The sequence below is a fragment of the Arvicanthis niloticus genome, chromosome 20 (assembly GCF_011762505.2).
Source record: "Arvicanthis niloticus isolate mArvNil1 chromosome 20, mArvNil1.pat.X, whole genome shotgun sequence".
NCBI classification, from domain to species: domain Eukaryota; kingdom Metazoa; phylum Chordata; class Mammalia; order Rodentia; family Muridae; genus Arvicanthis; species Arvicanthis niloticus.
The window spans coordinates 24,329,028-24,352,918 of record NC_047677.1 but is presented as its reverse complement, the minus strand read 5'-3'; the positions used below and the strand labels follow the sequence as shown (position 1 = coordinate 24,352,918).

Genomic DNA, 23,891 nt, shown 5'->3' with positions numbered 1-23,891 from the left:
ACCCTAACTAAGACATGAGATGATAGTAGTAGGTTATCTTAGTGTAAGAGTCCATGATTAGCCCAAGAATGATATCCCAGACTCAAATAGTATGTAAACACAACGAGTGTTTTATTCTGCAGAAGTCCAGCATGCTGGGGTCACCCATTACCAACACAGAGAAACGACCAAGTGAGCTTGCAGGCCTGATTTAAAGCACATTAGGGAATTCAGGGGTGGGTGACCTCTATGTTAATCTGCTTGGTTCATCTCTGTGGACATTCCATTACCAGGGTGTGGAGGCTGAACACTTGCTGGGGAGGTCTGGGAATTGTTACTGAGGAAGTAGCTGAGGAAGTCTGGAAACTGCTACTGACCCATTGTCCTTGCCTCAGGCCAGGAAGCAAGGCAGCTTCTGAGGCCTGGAATTGCCTGGAATTGCCCAGTTCTTGGACACAGAGATGTAGGCCTAGTCTCTCTGATTCCCCACTTCATGTCTAACCTGTACTCTAAAGTTCTTGCTAAAGTTTTGTCCCCACCTGTCATGGTCCTGTTTTACTTTCCTGGGTTCCAAGCTAAAAACACATATCTAAAGATTCAAAACTAGGATCCACATATAAGAGAGAACAAGAAGTGTTTGTCTGGGTCTAATTTACTGTTCTCAATGAAATATCAAATCTTTATTTCTTATTCTAAATTCTTCTCCAAATTCATAACTTTTGTCCAACCCAACATCTCTACTCAAAGATCTGCTAGACATTTAAAACTTATGCATCCGAGACAGAGTAGTTTAACTCATAAGTTCATGCTACAAACCAATCTCCCTCCAGTTCTCCACGTCTCAGTATCCAGTTGCTAAATCCAAAACTCCAGAAGACACTCTTGATTGTTTTCCTTCCCATCATTATTTGTGACTTCCACTAGCCATACTCATTTTTCTACTTCAAAATTCATCACAAACCCATGCTCTTATCTCACCAACCATATTGCTGGCACAAGGGTCAAATACCAAATTCTCTTTTTATAGTGTGGCAGCTGCATACCTACTTTCTTCTCCCTCTTAGATCCTTCCTGCAGCCAGAAAGGCTTTTCTATAAGGAAAACTGAAGCATCTCATTCCTTTGCTTAAAACATTTTAGGAACTACCCATTCCTCCTACACAGCATTCATGCTCACTCTATAGAAGCCTTTGGTGCTCTGTGTGACCTGACCCGCCATTCTTTGGCCCCCTCTGTTTGCCCACCTTCTGCTACAGGCCCTTCTCATTCCCAAGCACACCTTTTCCAGGATAGTACAGGCTGGTTCCCCTTTGCAGATGTAACCTTACTTTTGGCCTTTCTAACTGCCCTCCTTTGGAATGAGTATAAGCTACCTGCTACCATAACCTCTTCCTGGAGGAGCCTTATTACATTCTGAAATTACAATATTGATTTACATATGTGCTAGCTGGGCGATGGTGGCACACGCCTTTAATCCCAGCACTTGGGAGGCAGAGGCAGGCAAATTTCTGAGTTCGAGGCCAGCCTGGTCTACAGAGTGATTTACATATGTGTTAGATGATCATCCCTACACTGTGAGCTATATGTGGGCAAGGTACTTAAAATTCCTTCCAGAATAAGTAAGGATCCAATAAATAATTATTAAATAAGCAGGGAAAAGTGATCATAAGTGTTTCTGCTCAGGTGGGAGGGTATCCTGGGACTTGGAAGCCCAGTGTCTTAGTCAGGATTTCTATTCCTGCACAAACATCATGACCAAAAAGCAAGTTGGGGAAGAAAGGGTTTATTCAGCTTACACTTTTCACACTGCTGTTCATCATCAAAGGAAGTCAGGACTGGAACTCAAGCAGGTCAGGTAGCAGGAGCTGATGCAGAGGCCATAGAGGGATATTGCTGACTGGCTTGCTTCTCCTGGCTTGCTCAGCTTGCTTTCTTATAGAACCCAGGACCACCAGCCCAGGGATGGCTCCACCCACAATAAGCCCCTCCACCTTGATCACTAGTTGAGAAACCCTTCTTTCTTATTCAACCCTTACTTTCTTATTCATCCCCAAGATTTAAATAACTTTAAAAGTCTCACAGTCTTTGCAAATTATTAAAATTTTAATCTCTTTAAAATATCCAATCTCTTTTAAAATTCAAAGTCTTTTTACAATTAAAAGTCTCTTAGCTGTGGGATCCACAAAAATACTTTCTTCAAGAGGGAAAAATATCACGCATAGTCACAATCAAAACCAAAATCAAACTCCAACCTTCCAATGTCCAGGATCCAACTCACGATCTTCTGGGCTCCTCCAAGGGCTTGGGTCACTTCTCCAGGCCTGCCCTTTACAGCACACACCTTGTCTTCTAAGCTCCAGCTGCCTGTATGCTACTGCTGCTGCTGTTCTTGGTGGTCATCTCATGGTACCGGCATCTCCAAAACACTGCTGTCTTCCACTGTAACTAGGCTTCATCAATAGCCTCTCATCGGCTCTCTTCATGGTGCCAAGACTCAACTTCTTTGCATGACCCCTTCAGTCCTGGGCCATCAATTGCAACTGAGGTTGCACCTTCTTCACCAATGGCCTTTTGCAGCCTCTCAGAGTGCTGAGTCTCAGCTGCTCTTCATGACCCCTTCATGCCTTCAAAACTAGTTCCATCTGGGTGACTCTTACACATTACCAACTCCTACCACAGCACAAGGTACAACCTTGGCTATCTCTGGAACACAACCTCTGTGCTCTCAGAAAACACTTCCCAGAAGATAACACCTCAGTGATCCTGGTCTCTTCTTAATCACCGCTAATTTCTTAGCTCCAGCGAACCAGCATCAATAGTCCCAGTAATGCAAAGGTTTTGCTTTAGTAATTCTGGTATCTTGTTATTTACAGCTGATTCTTCAGCTCCAGCTAACCAAAACCACAGAATCTTCACAATCAAAACAGCAATGGCCCCGATAAGAGTCTTTTCTTTAATCTTTCCTCTGAAATTTCACAAGCCAGGCCTCCATAATTTGCACTGCTCTCAACATTATCTTCCCAGCTCCTATAGAACATGCCACAGGACTCTTAACACTGGATGACTCTTCTAGCCCAAATTTCCAAAGTCCTTCCACAGTCCTCCCCAAAACATGGTCAAGTTGTCACAAATACCCCATTTCTGGTACCAACTTGTCTTAGTCAGGGTTTCTATTCCTGCACAAACATCATGACCAAGAAGCAAGTTGAGGAGGAAAGGGTTTATTCAGCTTACACTTTCCACATTTCTGTTCATCACCAAAGGAAGTCAGGACTGGAACTCAAGCAGGTCAGGAAGCAGGAGCTGATGCAGAGGCTATGGAGGGTGCTGCTTACTGGCTTGCTTCTCCTGGCTTGCTCAGCTTGCTTTCTTATAGAACACAAGACTACCAGCCCAGGGATGCCATCACCCACAATGGGCCCTCCCACCCTTGATCACTAGTTGAGAAAATGCCTTACAGCTGGATCTCATGGAGGCATTTTCTCAACTGAAGCTCCTTTCTCTGTGATAACTCCAGCTTGTGTCAAGTTGACACAAAACCAGCCAGTACACCCAGGAACTATACAGCTCTGGGGATAAAAGGTATCTCAGTGGAAGGGCATCCTAAAACAGGGATCTCAGGGACCACACAGCTCTGAGAGAAAACCTCCTCAACAGAGGCATTGCAGCTCCCAGGGAAGGGTCTCTCCAGCTGAGCTGAGGAGCTCAGAAACTTCAACATCACTCCTTAGATTCTTCTCTTCATTCCCTCTTTTCTTCTAGTCTTCTTGTGGTCTTGTTTTCTCTAGTGTGCCACTGATGACTGGAGACAGACCGATGACTTCCTGAGAAAAACAAACAAACAAAAAAAATATAAGAAATATGTTGCTAGGTAAATTGTATTTATATTCACTTGTTATCAATATCTCCATATCTCCAAAGTCACCAAGCCCTAGTCTAGAAAAGAGTTCATTGTCTCAGTTTGATGCCCAGGCCAGGTCACTGACTCTTTAATGTTGCAGAATTTTAGCCAAAGGTTCTTGGCCAACTTTCAGGAGAGATCACTCAATGCCAGCAGGGTGGTGTATACCCCCAGGCTCTGCTCCTGGGTGCCTTGTGAACGAAGAGGGAGGCTATCCTTTGGTTCTTCTGTTCTCCTACTTGCCCACATGATTAAATGCATGGCTGTGAGCCTTTTAATATTCCATTCATGGGAACAAGGTTATATTGCAAGAATCCTAGTGTCAAATTCTAAAGTAGAATCCTTGCTGTCAAATTCAGCCCGAGGACAGCAGTAGGCCACACCAGTGATTTATGATCCTTCTTCTTTATGATCTCTTTTTATTGGGTTTTTCTTTAACTATGTTCCCTTAGCGCATGTCTAAGAAGTACTACTCAAGGCAGAAAAATTTATTAGTGCTGTGTTGAGCACAGTGTCAGAATTTTAAGTGCAGAGCCTGTTCAATGAAATACACTGCTGTACTGCTTTACATTTTCTTTTCTTGAGATACTGGACTAAGAAATGAAGGCTTCATGGGAAGAACAGAAAAGCTACCAATGGCCACTGGATATTAGGCATCTCATAGCCAGTGTAAGAGAGTCATCCGTGGCACAAATCAATTGACTCTCCCTCTTACATGGCTGTATATAAAACATGTTGGCATGTTACCATATCTGTCCACCATGCCAGCTTGCAACATAAGAACAAAATCAGATTTCATTGTAACTTGACAAGTGGGGAGACAAACTTTAGAGAGTTGGGTAAATTGCCCAAAGACTCAAAACTCATAATCGCCAATGTAGGGCTCAGAAAGCATAGCTCAATGCTCTCCCCACTTTGCCACACTGCCCAGAGCATGGTAAAGAGCTTTCTGAAAGCCTGAGCCATGGAAAGCATACAAACATAAGAAATAATAAGAATAAATGTGTACCAGGGGCCGATTGGGTATCATGCTCTGCTCACTGGCTACCCATGGACATCAAGTCTTGTGCAAGATTGTACCTCAGGATGAACCTTCTATTCTTTGTCTCAGACACTTTAGAGAAGATGTCAAAGGACAGGTTATTGTCAGAACTCAGTGGTTATCTCTTGACCTCAGAGAAGCCTGACATTCCAATGTGTCTCATTGTTCCTAGAACTACCCTCTCTGCCTCCACTGGGAAACCTATCTATTTCAAGCTAGACTCCCGCATAACACTGGACAGTGCTGGGCATGGCCTCCCAAATCCATTGTTTCCGCCATTAGTTAAGGTGTCTGCCCTATGGCACTATGATTCTTGCCCCCATTAAACTGAGTGACCACACAGCAGGAGGTCATAGAGCTATGCAAGATAGTTGGAGCAATGGAAATGGAATTACGATTGATACAGCAGGTATCAGGAACCAGGTGTATTTGTGAACATGATGGAGAGAGGGTTGAAAGGGGCAATGGCCAACAGTGGAACCTACTGGAGTCCAGGGAGGCAGTGTACATGGCTGGAGGAGGGCCAACACTGGGCAGATGTTTAGAAATAAGAATCAGCAAGGGCAGATGGCAGGCACTCGGATGAGGGCAGATAAGAATGTTGATGCATTCCTGGGTAGCAGCTGAGACTGAATCCAGGTGCTGGATGTAGAGGTCTGAGTTCACACAGGCACCATTAGCACAAGGTCTGCCTGCCCTAAGACAAAGGCAACACCATCTCTAAGACTTCCATACAAGTGCCTGTTTTTGTTTGTTTGTTTGCTTGCTTGCTTGTTTGTCCTGTTTTGTTCTTTTCTGAAGCCCCTCTACACAGTGTCTCTACAGGCCAAAGACCTCTAGTCTCTAACCAAAATGCACCAGCCTGTACACTTTCCGTTAGTCTCAGCACCTGGGGCTGCATGTGACATATCTGCACAGGTTGAACAACCTGAAGGCAGGCTGACTCCCACGTGTCACAGGGATGCTCTTAGCACAGGAGCAAAGCCAGTGGTGACTAGGGTCAGGAACCCAAGAGCCTATCCTACCAGAAACACAATCAAAAAATCTGATCAACTCCCCAGGACATAGAAACAGCCAGAGGTTTGCAGTGTGAAAGCAAACATTAATCAAGAGGTGGGCCACTTAAATAAAAACTCAACCCACTGACTGACCCAAGCTCCAAAGGAAGAAGCCTCAGAGAGCATTTGACAGAGTCCAAAAGAACAGAACATCTCCCAGCCTTGACTGGGTTAGAAGCTGGCCCAAAAGGATTTGTTGCTTCTATTATATACTTTGGATCTAGCTTAATGATAAGCCAGGCCTCCCCAAACCTACATGCCACAAGCTCTAAATGTTACTATTATATGAGTCTCAATATATTCTGGTATTGTTTGAGCCCTAAGACTCCTGCCTGCCTGCATCCTATGGAATATTGATCATATTATCCAACTCATAGGCTATTCCTCATAGATTTGGGATTTCTGTGGACAAGGGAATATTTTCTGAGTCTTCTGTAAAGCATAAATGACTCCACATGCACAGGAGTGGTAGAGCACAGTGCTTCTGGCCCACCACTCCTGCCTCCATTCCTACCACCTTGGTTCTTAGATATGTTCCTCTAACAATCTCAACCATATGGAAGTCTAACACCCCAGAAGGTAGTTCTGTGAAAAGAAAATTTAGTTTAGTTTGGCTCAAATAATCTGTTTTAAAATATACTTTTTAAATAGAACAAACTTTTTAATTCTTTAAAAAATTTCCATGGTGCTTTGTCTGATGCCAGCAAAACACATTTGATCCCTGGATTTTGTAGAAGACTCTGTTTACATTTTAAGGTGAAAATTTTACAAAAAGAGAAGTGAGTTCAAGGACCCCAATGATGTATCCATTAAGGACAATTAATAAACAGAACTTCATGGAGCTTAAAAGTTTGATGCCATTTGAACAAAGTGAGAGCCTGAAGAACAGGGGGGAAATCTTTATTACACATCTTACACAGAGTTAGTATCTAGGATATAATAAGATGGAAAAAAAGGAAAGAAAGAAAAAATAAACATCAAGAAAATAAACTGACTAAAAGTGAGTATAAAAATAAACGGAGACATTTTGGCTGGGGCAGACACCTAGCTGGTCTGCTCCTGTGGAGACACCATATCCTGAGCCATCCTAGAGGAATCATGGCACTCAGATCAGAGGGTAAGAACCCTTTCCCACTACCCTATGCCCCAGAGTTACAACTGGGAGCCTGAGTTGCTCAGGACCCATCAGCCACCCAAACCCCGCCCCTTCGGAATATCACTTCTCTTCTGCCCTGAGCCTGGTCCTTTTGACTGGGGCAGACACCTAGCTGGTCTGCTCCTGTGGAGACACCATACCCTGAGTCATCCTAGAGGAGCCACTGTACACAGAGCAGCAGACACCATACCCTGAGCCATTCTAGAGGAGTCACACTCCATTCAGACCAGTGAACACCTAGCTGGTCTGCTCCTATGAAGACACCATATCCTGAACCATCCTTGAGGAACCACTGCACTCAGAGCAGCAGGATTTCAGGATCCCAGAGGCAGCCTGAGTCCCAGGAGTTCTTCCACCCAGGAGGTTAGGATCACGGGATCACAGAGACATCTGGACTCTGAGGAGTTCTGACACAAGCAAGATAACTGGAAAGACAGATTCCAGTCAGACACAGTGAGTGCAGGTAACACTAGAATTAACCAGATAGCGAAAGGTGTCCAGGCCAGCTGGACAATCAAGTGGGACACCTAGACCCTGTGGGGAGGACTGAGATGTTCGAGAAAATAAGGAGGCACAGCAAGTCAAGAAGTCTGATCAAGCTGGCAAAGATTTTATTGTTCACACAGGTTATATACTCTGAAAACAGGAAATGGGGAGGAGTAGTAAAGGAAAGAGGGCTTTGCAGGTGAAGAAAGCTAGCTGCAGCTCTGGGGTCTAACTAAGTTATACCTGTTGTTCTCACAAAGCCTTTACGTTACCAGGGGTTCTAAAAACATCTATCTAGCAGGATGTTGGCTAAATCTAAAGATCAGGAGGAAGGGTTACTAAGGTGGGTTGCTATGAGGCCTTGTTTGAAGTTCTGAGAACTGACAAGTGAATCATGGAAGATAAGCAGAAAGAAGAATAGTAGATAGGAGAGCCAAGGGTGAGTGTTTGCCAAGAGTAAGGCCTTGCCATGGCTTCCCAGAGAAAGGCAAGCACAAGAATATAAGCAACAGAAACCAAAATTACTTGGCATCATCAGAACCCAGTTCTCCCACCATAGCAAGCCCTGGACACCCCATCACAACAGAAAAGCAGGATTCAGAATTAAAATCACTTTTCATGATGATGATAGAGGATTTTAAGAAGGACATAAGTAACTCACTCCCTTAGAGAAGTACAGGAGAACGCAGGTAAACAGGTAGAAGCCCTTAAAGAGGAAACACAAAAATCCTTTAAATAATTGCAAGAAAACACAACCAAACAGGTGAAGGAATTAAACAAAACCATCCATAATCTAAAAATGGAAATAGAAACAATAAAGAAATCTCAAAGGGAGACTACCCTGGAGATAGAAAACCTAGGAAAGAGATCAGGAGTCATAGATGCAAACATCACCAACAGAATACAAGAGATAGAAGAGAGAATCTCATGTGCAGAAGATATCATGAAAAACATTGACACAACTGTCAAAGAAAATGCAAAATGCAAAAAGCTCCTAACCCAAGACATCCAGGAAATCAAGGACACAATGAGAAGACCAAACCTAAGGATAATAGGTATAGATGAGAGTGAAGATTCCCAACTTAAAGGGCCAGTAAATACCTTCAACAAAATTATAGAGGAAAACGTCACTAACCTAAAGAATGGCATGCCCATAAACATACAAGAAGCCTACAGAACGCCAAACAAGCTAGACGAGAAAAGAAATACCTCCCGTCACATCATAATCAAAACATCAAATGCTCAAAACAAAGAAAATATACTAAAAGCAGTAAGGAAAAAAGGCCAAGTAATATATAAAGACAGACCTATAAGAATTACACCAGACTTCTCACCAGAGACTATAAAAGCCAGAAGATGCTGGACTGATATCATACAGACCCTAAGAGAACACGAATGCCAGCCCAGACTACTATACCCAGCAAAACTGTCAATCACTATGGATGGAAAAACCAAGATATTTCATGACAAAACCAAATTTGCACAATATCTTCCCACAAACCTAGCACTTTAAAGAATAATTGATGTAAAACACCAACACAAGGAAGAAAACTACAACCTAGAAAAAGCAAGGAAGTAATCTTCCAACAACCCCAAAAGAAGATAGCTACACAAACATAACTCACCTCTAATAACAAAAATAACAGGAAGCCACAATAATTTTTTCTTAATATCTCTTAACATCAATGGACTCAATTCTCCAATAAAAAGACTGGATACACAAAGAGGACCCAGAATTTTGCTGCATACAGGAAACGCACCTCAGTGACAAAGACAGACACTACCTCGGAGTAAAAAAATGGAAAACAATTTTCCAAGCAAATGGTTCCAAGAAACAAGCTGGAGTAGCCATTCTAATATCAAATAAAATCAACTTTCAGCCAAAAGTAATCAAAAAAGATAGGGAAGGACACTTTATACTCATCAAAGGAAAAATCTACCAAGATGAACTCTCAATTCTGAACATCTATGCTCCAAATGCAAGGGCTCCCACATATATAAAAGAAACTTTACTAAAGCTTAAAACACACATTGCACCTCACACAATAATAGTGGAGCATTTCAACACCCAACTCTCAACAATGAACAGGTCATGGAAACAGAAACTAAACAGAGACATATTGAAATTAACAGAAGTTCTGAACCAAATTGGTCCTATAGAACCAATCTATAGAACATTTCATCCTAAAACAAAAGAATATTCATTTTTCTCAGTACCCCATGGTATCTTCCCCAAAATAGACCATATAGTTGGTCACAAAACAGTCCTCAACAGATACAAAAAGATTGATATAATCCCTTCCATCCTATCAGATCACCACAGACTAAGGCTGGTTTGTAATAATGACAAAACCAATGGAAAACCAACATGCACGTGGAAACTGAACAATGCTCTACTCAATGATGACTTGGTCAAGGAAGAAATAAAGAAAGACTTTTTAGGATTTAATGAAAATGGGAACACATCATACCAAAAGTTATGGGATACATGAAAGTAATGCTAAGAAAAAAACTCATAGCTCTAAGTGCCTACAAAAAGAAACTGGAGAGAGCATACATTAACAACTTGACAGCACACCTGAAAGCCTTAGAACAAAAAGAAGCAAATACACCCAAGAGGAGTAGACAGCAGGAAATAATCAAACTCAGGGCTGAAATCAACCAAGTAGAAACAGAAAGAGCTATACAAAGAGTCAACAAAACCAGGAGCTGGTTCTTTGAGAAAATCAACAAGATAGATAAAACTTTAGCCAGATTAACCAGAGGGCACAGAGACAGTATCCAAATTAATAAAATCATAACTGAAAAGGGAGAAACCAAGGAAATTCAAAAGATCATCAGATGCAACTACAAAGGCCTATACTAAACAAAACTGAGAAATCTAGATGAAATGGACAATTTTCTAGACAGATACCAGGTTCCAAAGTTATATCAGGAGCAAATAAACCATCTAAAAAGTCCCATAAAACCTAAAGAAATAGCAGCAGTCATTAAAAGTCTCCCCACAAAAAAAAAGCCCGGGACCAGATGGTTTTAGTGCAGAATTATATCAGACGTTGTTGGTGAGAGTGCAAGATGGTACAACCACTCTGGAAAGCAGTCTGGTGGTTCCTCAGAAAACTGGACATAGCATTACCTAAGGACCCAGCTATACCACTTCTGGGCATATACTCAGAAGATGCTCTAACATATAACGAGGACATATGCTCCACTATGTTCATCCTGAGTGAGGTAACCCATCACAAAAAACACACATGGTATTCACTCACTGATTATTGGATATTAGCCCAGAAGCTTGAAGTGCCCATGATTCAACTCACAGACCACATGCAGCTCATGAAGAAGGAAGACCAAGGGTGCTTGCAGTCCTTAGAAGGAGTAACAAAATACTCTCGGGAGCAAATATGGAGACAAAGAATGAGACAGAAACTGAAGGAGGGGCCGTCTGGGGACCATTCCACCTAGGTATCCATCACATGGGCAGTCACCAATGGTAGCTGCTGATGTGGATGTCGGGAAGTACATGCTGACAGGAGCCTGATTATATCTGGCTTAGAGGTCTGCCAGAGTCTGACATATACAGAGGCAGATGCTCACAGCTAACCATTGAACCTATCATGGGGTTCCCAATGGAGGAGTTAGAGTGAACACTGAAGGAGCTGAAAGGGTTTGCAGCCACATGAGGAGAGCAACAATACCAACCAACCAGAGCTCACAGGGTCTAAACTACCAGCCTGGGAGCACTTAGGGAGAGACCCATGGCTCCAGCTGACTAGGTAAGGGAGGATGGCCCTGTGGGAGAGGAGATCCTTGGTCCCATGAAGGCTGGATGCCACATGTGGGAGAATTCCAGGGTGGGGAGGTAGGAGTGTGGGGGAAGGTCGGGGCACATCCTCAGTGAAGCAGGAGGAGGGAGGCTAGGATAGTGGGTTCCTGGGTGGGGAGGGTGGGGAAAGTTGGAAAGGGGATGACATCTGAATTGTAAATAAAATATCCAAAAAAAAACCCAACCAATTGGAGAATACTAAAAAAATGAAACACGGATGAGCAAAGACAGTTTTTTCTTTTATCAGTTTTATTTAAAACACTATGAATGAAGTATTTCTCTTTCATGAATGGCAAATGGTTCAAATAATGTTAAACACAAATCATTGACTAATACAGGGCATTAAATATGAATAGATGTGTTTATTTGAAGCAAAAGTTATATACAAAAGAGGTTATATGCAATCAATAGGCCAGTTTATAAAAGGAAATGTGTTTATAAAATGTATGGTGAAACCAGAACCTGCCACCTCTGCTTTGGAGAAGGGCTCTATCATACAACATCCAGTCACCGGAAGATGAATTGGTACAAGTGTCTATCCAGAAGCTTCAAGTCATTTTTGCATGTGCGGGATCACCCAGATCTTCCCAGACTGAACTGGCAGTCCCGATGCTTTCTTCTTTTTCCATATTCCTGACAAGGCTACATAAACTTCAGCTCTTGATGAGCGGCTTACAACAGCAGGTCCTTAGGAGCCAACATGACAGGAGATCCAGGATTTCCCTTTGAGAAACAAAGTAGTCGTCTACAGAAAGTATCACAATGAACCAGTCTTCTCTTTCCTTCTTCCAATTCTGTACAGTGTCTCATGTCAAGACTATTATCCTCATCAGACTTGTTCCTTCATAAGTCTAGACTTTGAGGTTATATGAAGAAGTCTAACATTAAAAAGTGAGAACTCAATCCAGAAATGAAGTAACTGGAGGTATCCAATACCTCCCAGAGCATCTTGCCATCCCTATGCCAGTACAGCCCAGTGGGATGCTAGTCTGTAAATCCATACTGGCAGCCCCAGGGAATCCAGGACACACACAGGTACTTTCGAGGTATACTTTTGAAAGTGTCTTCACTATCCCCTTCAGCTTAAACTGTCAGTCATCTCTGAGAGCTCAAGCAGAAGGTCATCTTCATCTTTCCCAGGATCCAAGTCCATCTCAGCTTCAAGTTCGCCCCCTGAAATTTCCCATGTTAGTTTCTCAAGATCATCTTCCACAGAAGAGTGGAGGCTTTCCGGTCGCAGAAGAGCTCAGACAGTGTGGTTTTGTTGCCATCTGGGATGAGGAAGGGCCAGATCCTTCTGGGAGCAAGGGTTCTGAAGAAGCTTGGGCTGAAAACAGCACAGAACTGTGTTTCGTTGTGTAAGTCTCAGACGTGGTGACAGATGTACCCTCCGAGGGGAGTGGGACGACAGCCACAGCTGCTTTCTTGGTGGGGCTTTCCTGCAGGGCACTGCTGAAGCTGAAGGGCTTCACCGCTGCGATGGGGGCACAGTGCACCTCCACAGCCTTGCGTTTGGGAGCCAATTCGGGAACTGAGACAAGCACCTCCTTCGTCGACCTGGCTCTTCCCGCAGGCTCCTCTGGTTGCCCTTGGCCAACAGCAGCAGTAGGCAGACTCGCTGTCTTTTTCACTTCAGTATCTTCTCTTAGCTCAAGGCAACCGGTATCCTTTTTGGATTTCTGTCTTTCCATTTCCTGCTGCTGATGTTTCTTTTCAGCCAGGACCTCAGAGAAGGTTTTGATCCGCACTGAAGAAGAACTTCCTGTTCCTGATGGAGAATCATCAGCTCCTGCAGGTTCTTCTGCCTTCAGTTTCGTCTGCAGTTCTCCACGTTTCTGATTGGCTCTGTCGAGAAGAATCTCTTCGAAAGCCTTCACGTGAATCTCACCGACGTTATGAACTCGCATTTTCTTTGGTGCTTTATCCATGTCAGTTTCCGGTGCTTCCACTCTTTCTCCCAGCCTCTGTGCAAGGCTTCGCTTTAATGGGAGATCACTGTCACCACCCACTGAAAGTTTTCGTTTCCCCAGTCTCTCAGTAAGACTCAGTCTAACCAAGGGCTCTTCCTGTTTGCTTGATAGATTCACAGTCCTCACCAGTGTCTGAATATTCTTCTTCGGGCCTAGATTGGACTGAGGCTGATGCAAAACACTGGAAACTCCCGAGGAGCCACCTTCCTTCTTGGATTTTTCCTTCATCTTCTCTAATTTAATTTCCTCAAGAGTTTTTATTCCAAAATTCAAACATTCGCCTTGCTTTAAACTGAATCTGGGTTTGTGGGCAGAAGCCACTGGTAATCCATGATGGATGTCAGGAGTTGATTGCAGGGCAGGTGTTTTGCTTTCCTCGACCTCCTCAGAAAACTCATCATCATCATCATCATCGTCATCGTCATCATCATCTGCAATATTGATTATAACAGTCGGATGTTTGGGGATGAAAACTTTTCGTGAACTCTCTACTTTCATTTCACTCCGAAGCTGAAGAGAGGAGTTAGGTTGAACAAAGAACTTGTTCCAGTGACCCGTGAGCTGGCTAGCCTTTACTTCTTGTGACTCGGGCACAGTGGGTAACGCAGTTTTGCTTGGAGGTAGGAACACGCCATCAACATAACGACTTCTGGTGTGGTGGAAAGCACAATTTAGTTTCTGACACCCCGTTGGCTGATTTTCCCAATAGCAAGGAATTTCACTTCGTTTTTTGTCAATGTCCATGTGGCGAAATCTGCACACCCGTCGGAAACAGCGGCCTTCTTGCCAGAGGGTGCAGACATTTTCATGTCCTAGTGCAGCTTCACAGTGACGGAATGGGCAGCTGTCACCTTTGGTGCATGTCGAATAGAAATAGAAATAACAATCTTCTCCCTGACTAGGCATACTGGCCAAAAGTGGCTTCCTGGAACAAGACACTGCTTCCTCCAGGTGAAGACCAGCTCCAAGTCTCTCCAAGTGGACTTACTCTTCCAATGACAAGTCAACCACAGAAATTGTTAGCTGGTTGCTCTCAACAGGGACGCCTGTGTCTTCACTCAGTTCCAAGCTATTACACCGTTTACTCACACTTAATAGTAGTCAATTTTCCAGTATTTGGGGGCAGGGACTATCCCTAAATCAGAGAATAGGAACTTAACCAAACCAATGACAATGTCTCCGACAAGTCTTTCTCTTTCCTTAGCTGCAGTCGCCCACCGTCCTCACATCAGCCGAACAAGCAGAAACCCAAGACTTCTAGGGTCTGAAGACACTTTTTAAAAAGTGTTCGACATCCTAAATGATGAGAGAAAATGCAAATTAATTAATTAAATCTCTACTTTGAGAGTTCATCTTACCCCAGTCAGAATGGCCAAGATCAACAACACAAATGACAGCACGGGCTGGCGAGGATACAGAGAAAGAGGAGTCATTGCTGGTGACACTGCAGAATGGGATTGACACTCTGGAAATCAGTGTGAGGGATCTCAAAAAGCTGAAAATTGATCTGCCCCAAGATCTAGCTAGACCACTCTTGGACATCTACCCAAAGGACTCTACGTCTTACTACAGGGACACTTTCTCAGTGCTCAGTGCTGTTCTATTCATAATATTCAGAAGTTAGAGACAGACTAGCTGTCCATCAGCTGATGGTGGATAATGAAAAATGTGGCACGTTTACATGATGGAATAGTTTTTGGCTGTTAAAGAGAATGGAACTTGTAGGTAAATGGATGGAGCTAGAAACAATCATCCAGAGGGACCCAAACCCAGGCCCCGATGGATACATGTTACATGTCTTCTCTTTTATGGGGATGTTAGCCTTTGAACCTTAGGAATGTGCATCTCATTTAGAATAACCACAGAGGTTAGATAGCTAACAAAGGACCAGGAGGGAGGAGAGGATTCCCAAGGATGGGAAAAAAAATTCAGTGGCGTAAAGGATAAAGAGGAAACTCTAATAGTAGTATGAAATGGAGAAGAAGATGGGAGGGCAGCGTGAAGGGGGGACTGTGGAGAAGCAAAGCTAACACTGAAAGCCTTCTGAAAGCCATATGGAAACCCACTACTACAGAAACTCCCTAAAATACACACATATAAAAGGAATTTTGATGAATTTACCATATCATGGGGAGGGTGGTGGGGGAGAATGGCCCAACTAGACATCACACATTACCAAGTAAACCCCCCACCCAGGACCAGGAGTGGGTTACATTTTGTGGACTCACTAGTCAAAGGGGTTCTCATAGATCCTTCAAACACTACAGGCTACTGGTAGTGCAATGCAATTGGGTACCCACCACAACATGAAAAAGTTGAGCTGGTGCCAAACTAGAGGATGTTTCAGTCCTGCTGGCTAGAGTTTATAGCATTGGAAGGTACTCTACTTGACAGCATAAGAGAAAAGTCATCAATATTCACACCCAGCTACAGATCCTGGAATGGCAATAGCAACCTGCCTGTAAGCCATAGTGGTGCACTAGGGACACAGGTGTCTATGGGAGTAATCAACCGATTTACTTTTTTATTGGATAAGGCCCATGCCACGAGATAAAACCCATAGCAGACACTGGTAGAGGCTGAGACCTGAGACTTGAGGCATGAACCCTAAGGGCAAATCTAGTACTACTATTCCATGAAAGGAACACCCGCCTGTAAGTCACACCCTTAAGTCACACCCTTAGGTCTTGTCTCTAAATCACACCTTTAAGTCTCACACACCCAAGGGAAGAGCCTGGGTATCTAAACCAAGATGTTATCAGAGTGTGCTCAGCGGTTGTACACTATTGTAAACAAGCCTCTTGTCAGGGTACATGGCTCAAGATGGCTGCAAGGATGATAGCTGCCTTCTGTCAGATCCCCACAATCATCAATCTATACCCCTTCTCAGGCAGGAAGACTATAAGTCATATCCACAATGATGCATTTCCTCCAACAAGGCCACACCCATAGAGACACATCTACTCCAATAAGACCACAACGTCTAATAGTGACATTCCCTGGGCCAAGCATAGACAAACTGTCCTATTACATTCCCTGACCCCAATTAGCTTCTACTACTCCAGACGAATGTTTTCCCTGGGCAACGAGTTCTGCTGCTTGCTGGAGCTAAAACATGGCCCCCTTGTTATTTCCCATTATCACCAGCTTTCTGTTTTCCAACTCCTTCACTGCTTAAGCTTGGATGTCCTGGATCTTGCTCTGAAGACTGACTTGGAACTCAGAGATCCGCATGCCTGTCTCCTGAGCGCTGGGATTAGAGGTGTGGTCCATCACTCCTGCACTAAGATTATCTCTACTTGGAACTTCCTCTGTTGGCCTTGAACTCAGAGAGCTGCTTGATTCACTCTCCTTGGATTAAATCCTTCCACTACCATGCCTGGATCTAAGCTTAACTGGGTGGGATCTTGCCCCAAGGTCAGCAATCCCTTGATTTAATCTAACACCACTTGTCCCTCAGGATTCAGCTCCATTTCACTTCCTAGTGCTCCTTTAATACACCAATCACATATTTCATATTTTTACTTTCTAAGCTTTCTATGCTTGTTCAAAATGCTCTTCATGAGGATTAACCAGAGAAAAAGTCTCTGCTGGGCTTTTTTGAGACTTCCTTCATCAATACAATCAATTAAATCTCTTTACCTTAGCCTCAGGTAGACTCTTCAGACAAGAGCAACAAGGAGCCACACTTTTACCAAAGTACCTAGGTAAACAGAAACAGTCTCTAGGACACATACTGAAATTCTTCTGCACTCAAACCTCTTAGGTCATGTCTGCATAGTTCAAATCACTCTCAGCAACAAGGTCCTCCATATTTCTACTAGAATGGCCCATTAAGCCTCCCCCCACTCCCACATAAAGCATTCCACTGATTTCCAAATCCAAAGTCCCAAAATGCACATTCCTGCAAACAAAAGCGTGGTCAGGCCTATCACAACAATACCCCAGTCCCTGGTACCAACTTCCATCTTGGTTTTTTTACTGTCTTACTGTTGTAAACAGACACAATGCCCAAGGCATCTCTTATAAAGAGAACATTTAAATGAGGCTGACTTACCAGTTCAGAGGTTCAGTCTATTGTCACCAAGGTGGGATTATGGTGTAGGAGGACCTGAGAGTTCTATGTCTTGTTCCGAAGGCAAACAGGAGAAGACTGGCTTCCAGGGAGCCTGGATCAGGGTATAAATCCCACATCCACAATGACGCACTTCCTCCAACAAGGCCACACCCACAATGACACACCCATCCCAACAAGGCCACACCTCCTAATAGTGCCACTCCCTGGCCCAAGCATATAGGTCACATTCCATTCCCTGGCTCCAATTGGCTTGTTCAAACACAGGAGACTATGGGGGCCATACCTAGTCATAGTATAATAACAAATATATTTAGTTCAACTTCCAAAGTCCCCATAGTCAACAGCAGTCTTAGACTTGAACACCCAGCTCTCAGCAATGAACAAATCATGAAAACAGAAACTAAACAGGGACACAGTGAAACTAAGAGAGGTTATGAATCAAATGGATTTAACAGATATCTATAGAACATTTTATCTTAAAACAAAAACATATACCTTCTTCTTAGAACCTCATGGTACCTTGTTGAGAACTGCACTGCCCTACCTTTGGGGGCCAAAATGTCTCAGACTGTTCTGTCAATGTTAGAACCCACACTGCCAAAAGCCTTGGGGGCTAAAATGTTAGGGCCCACACTGCCCCAAGCTGCTCAGGTCTGCAGGTCAGGGTTCAGCAAGAGAGAGTTAGGAAGAACTGGAAGAATGGAGACCAGACAGAGGGTGGTTCAATCCCATTTATTCTTCAGTCTCTCTTCTTAGTCTAAGTCCCAAGTCTTGAGTTCCTAGTCCCTAGTCCCTAGTTCCTAGTACCTAGTGCCTCCAAGTTCCAAGTTCTTTCTCCAAGTGCTAAGTGCCTGCTACCTAATGCCTAATATCTACTCTGAGTTGTACTGAACTCTTCTGCCTGCCTCTCGCCTTTTATATGTCTCACTTCTAAGCCATGCCTCTGAGTCATGCCCTTAAGTCACACCCTTAGGTCTTATCTCTAAATCAACAAAACAACGAAAAGCCCACAAGCACATGGAAACTGAAAATGTTCTACCCAATGATAACTTGGTCAAGGAAGAGATAAAGAAAGATAATAAAGACTTTTTAGAGTTCAATGAAATCAAGGCACATCATATCAAAAACTTGTGGGACACAATGAAAGCAGTGCTAAGAGGAAAACTCATAGCTCAGAGTGCCTACAAAAAGAAACTGGAGAGAGCATACACTAGCAGCTTGACAACACACCTGAAAGCTCTAGAACAAAAAAGAAGCAAATACATCCAAGAAGAGTAGATGGCAGGATGGAGTAGTTTGAGTAATCAAACTCGAAATTAAATCAACCTAGCAGAAACAAAAAGAACTATACAAGGAATAAACACAACCAGGAGCTAGTTCTTTTTGAAAATCAACAAGACAGATAAACCCTTAGCTACACTAACCAGAGGGCACAGAGACAGTATCCAAATTAATAATATCAGAACTGAAAAGGGAGACATAACAACAGAAACTGAGGAATTTCAAAAAATCATCAGATCCTACTACAAAAGCCTATACTCAACAAAACTGGAAAGTCTGGATGAAATGGACAATTTTCTAGACAGATACCAGGTACCAAAGTTAAATCAGGATCAGATAAACCATTTAAACAGTCCCATAAACCCTAAAGAAATAGAAGCAGTCATTAAAAGCCTCCCAATTAAAAAAAAAAAAAAAAAAAAAAAAAAAAAAAAAAACAAACCAGGACCACACAGTTTTAGTGCAGAATCCTATCAGACCTTCAAAGAAGACTTAATGCCAATTCTCTTTAAACTATTCCACAAAATAGAAAGAGAAGGAACACTACCCAATTCATTCTATGAAGCCACAATTATGTTCATACCTAAACCACACAAAGACCCAAAAAAGAAAGAGAACTTCAGACCAATCTCTCTTATGAATATCAATGCAAAAAAAATCAATAAAATCTAGCAAACAGAATCCAAGAACACATCAAGACATAATGATCAAGTAGGTGAAATGGTTAAAAGTTTTCAAAATCTCTTAGCAGGCTGGGTAGAACCAAGAGTGCAGGTCAGCTTGGTCGTGAGCTCTGTGTTTCAGGAACTTGGCTGCCCACAAGATAGATGGTTGGTCACGAGTTCACTCTTTGAAAATAGTCTACAAAATGTTCCCCATGACTGTTCCTTGGACCCTGTCACAAACAGAATAATGGGCTGGGACTTTCCACAGGTACTCTCCAATAACCCTCCTTTACTCCCTCTGGGTTGTGGTTTCTCCCCTGAGTTGTGGTTTTTTTGACTTAAAATTCTCTCTGTCTCTAAAGCTCTGGGGTCAGACCCCACTGCCCCTGTGTGGGTCATGTGTTTTGACCTCAACATGTTGATAGAAATATACCTCCTGCTGATTGCATCAAGTTAGGTGTCTTGTGAGTTAATGGGTGGCCATGAATTCCTGAGGCTTGAGTGAGATCTTCCCTTTGTGGGGGCCTTACATAGGCTTTATGTCAGGAATGCAGGGATGGTTCAATATATGGAAATCCATCAACATAATCCACTATATAAACAAACTCAAAGGGAATACTGCATGATCATCTCACTAGATGCTGAGAAAGCATTTGACAAAATTAAACATCCCTTCATGATAAAAGTCTTGGAAGGATCAGGAATTCAAGGCACATACCTAAACACAGTAAAAGCAATTTACAGCAAACCAGTAGCCAACATCAAGCTAAATGGAGAGAAACTTGAAGCAATTCCCCTAAAATCAGGGACTAGACAAGGCTGCCCACTCTTTCCCTATCTATTCAGTATAGTACTGGAAGTTCTAGACAGAGCAATTAGACAACAAAAGGAGGTCAAAGAAATACATATTGGAAAGGAAGAAGTCAAAATACCACATTTGCAGATGATATGATAGTATACTTAAGTGACCCCAAAACTTTCACCAGAGAACTCCTAGACCTGACAAACAACTTTAGCAAAGTGGCAGGATATAAAATTAACACAAACAAATCAATAGCCTTCCTCTACTCGAAAGATAAACAGGCTGAGAAAGAAATTAGGGAAATGACACCCTTCACAATAGTCACAAATAATATAAAATACCTTGGTCTGAATCTAACCAAGCAAGTGAAATTATCTGTATGACAAGAACTTCAAGTCCCTGAAGAAAGATATCGAAAAAGACCTCAGAAGATGGAAAGATCTCCCGTGCTCATGGATTGGCAGGATGAATATAGTTTAAAAAAAAAATGATAAGAATGCATCTTGTCGAAAGCAATCTACAAATGCAATGCAATCCCCATCAAAATTCCAATTTAATTCTTCACAGAATTAGAAAGAGCAATTTGCAAATTCATTTGGAATAACAAAGAAAACTAGGATAGCAAAAACTATCCTCAATAATAAAAGAACTTCTGGAGGAATCACCGTCCCTGACCTCAAGCTGTATTACAGAGCCATAGTAATAAAAACTGCAATGTATTGGTACAGAGACAGGCAAGAAGACCAGTGCAATAGAATTGAAGACACAGAAATAAACCCATACACCTACCATCACTTGATCTTTGACAAAGGAGCTAAAACCATCCAGTAGAAAAAAAGGATAGCATTTTCAACAAATGGTGCTGTTTCAACTGAAGGTCAGCATGTAGAAGAATGCAAATTGATCCATTCTTATCTCCTTGTACAAAGGTCAAGACTAGGTGGATCAAAAACCTCCACATAAAACCAGATACACTGAAACTAAGAGAAGAGAAAGGGAGGGAGAGCCTCAAACACATGGGCACAGGAGAAAAGTTCCTGAACAGAACACCAATGGCTTATGCTCTAAGATCAAGAATTGACAAATGAGACCTCATCAAATTGCAAAGCTTCTGTAAGGCAAAGGACACTGTCAATAGGACAAAATGGCAACCAACAGATTGGGAAAAGATCTTTACCAATCCTACAACTGATAGATGGCTAATATCAAATATATACAAAGAACTCAAGAAATTAGACTCCAGACAATCAAATAATCCTATTTTAAAAAATGGGGTACAGAGCTAAACAAAGAATTCTCTACTGAGGAAACTCAAATGTTGAAGAGCACCTAAAAGGAATGTTCAGCATCCTTAGTCATCAGGGAAATGCAAATCAAAACAAACCTGAAATTCTACTTCACACCAGTCAGAATGGCTAAGATCAAAAACTCAGGTGATAGTGAATGCTGGAGAGGATATGGAGAAAGAGGAACACTCCTTCATTGTTGGTGAGAGTGCAAGATGTTACAACCACTTTGGAAATCAGTCTGACGGTTCCTCAGAAAATTGGACATAGCATTACCTAAGGACCCAGCTATACCACTTCTGGGCATATACCCAGAAGATGCTCTAACATATAACGAGGACATATGCTCCACTACGTTCATAGCAGCTTCATTTATAATAGCCAGAAACTGGAAAGAACCCAGATGTCCTTCGACACAGGAATGGATACAAAAAAAATGTGGTACATTTACACAATGGAGTATTACTCAGCTATTAAAAACAATAAATTTCAGAAACTCTTAGGTAAATGGATGGAACCAGAAAATATCATCCTGAGTGAGGTAACCCAATCACAAAAGAACACACATGGTATTCACTCACTGATTATTAGTTATTAGCCCAGAAGCTTGAAGTGCCCATGATTCAACTCACAGACCACATGCAGCTCATGAAGAAGGAAGACCAAGGGTGCTTGCAGTCCTTAGAAGGAGTAACAAAATACTCTCGGGAGCAAATATGGAGACAAAGAATGAGACAGAAACTGAAGGAGGGGCCGTCTGGGGACCATTCCACCTAGGTATCAATCACATGGGCAGTCACCAATGGTAGCTGCTGATGTGGATGTCGGGAAGTACATGCTGACAGGAGCCTGATTATATCTGGCTTAGAGGTCTGCCAGAGTCTGACATATACAGAGGCAGTTGCTCACAGCTAACCATTGAACCTATCATGGGGTTCCCAATGGAGGAGTTAGAGTGAACACTGAAGGAGCTGAAAGGTTTTGCAGCCACAAGAGGAGAGCAACAATACCAACCAACCAGAGCTCACAGGGTCTAAACTACCAGCCTGGGAGCACTTAGGGAGAGACCCATGGCTCCAGCTGACTAGGTAAGGGAGGATGGCCCTGTGGGAGAGGAGATCCTTGGTCCCATGAAGGCTGGATGCCACATGTGGGGGAATTCCAGGGTGGGGAGGTAGGATTTTTGGGGAAGGTGAGGGAAGGTAAGGGCACATCCTGGTTGAAGCAGGAGGAGGGAAGCTAGGATAGTGGGTTCCTGGGTGGGGAGGGTGGGGAAAGTTGGAAAGGGGATGACATCTGAATTGTAAATAAAATATCCAATAAAAAAAAAACCAACCAATTGGAGAATACTAATAAAATGAAACACGGATGAGCAAAGACAGTTTTTTCTTTTATCAGTTTTATTTAAAACACTATGAATGAAGTATTTCTCTTTCATGAAATGGCAAATGGTTCAAATAATGTTAAACACAAATCATTGACTAATACAGGGCATTAAATATGAATAGATGTGTTTATTTGAAGCAAAAGAATAGAGGTTATATACAAAAGAGGTTATATGCAATCAATAGGCCAGTTTATAAAAGGAAATGTGTTTATAAAATGTATGGTGAAACCAGAACCTGCCACCTCTGCTTTGGAGAAGGGCTCTATCATACAACATCCAGTCACCGGAAGATGAATTGGTACAAGTGTCTATCCAGAAGCTTCAAGTCATTTTTGCATGTGCGGGATCACCCAGATCTTCCCAGACTGAACTGGCAGTCCCGATGCTTTCTTCTTTTTCCATATTCCTGACAAGGCTACATAAACTTCAGCTCTTGATGAGCGGCTTACAACAGCAGGTCCTTAGGAGCCAACATGACAGGAGATCCAGGATTTCCCTTTGAGAAACAAAGTAGTCGTCTACAGAAAGTATCACAATGAACCAGTCTTCTCTTTCCTTCTTCCAATTCTGTACAGTGTCTCATGTCAAGACTATTATCCTCATCAGACTTGTTCCTTCATAAGTCTAGACCTTGAGGTTATATGAAGAAGTCTAACATTAAAAAGTGAGAACTCAATCCAGAAATGAAGTAACTGGAGGTATCCAATACCCCCCAGAGCATCTTGCCATCCCTATGCCAGTACAGCCCAGTGGGATGCTAGTCTGTAAATCCATACTGGCAGCCCCAGGGAATCCAGGACACACACAGGTACTTTCGAGGTATACTTTTGAAAGTGTCTTCACTATCCCCTTCAGCTTAAACTGTCAGTCATCTCTGAGAGCTCAAGCAGAAGGTCATCTTCCTCTTTCCCAGGATCCAAGTCCATCTCAGCTTCTAGTTCGCCACCTGAAATTTCCCATATTAGTTTCTCAAGA

The 23,891-nt window shown here is 42.7% G+C and overlaps 1 pseudogene; it reads right to left on the bottom strand.

Moving 5' to 3' along the window:
• Positions 1-12,649: 12,649 nt before the first annotated feature.
• Positions 12,650-14,323, bottom strand: LOC117724738 (zinc finger CCCH domain-containing protein 11A pseudogene; annotated as a pseudogene).
• Positions 14,324-23,891: the final 9,568 nt, after the last annotated feature.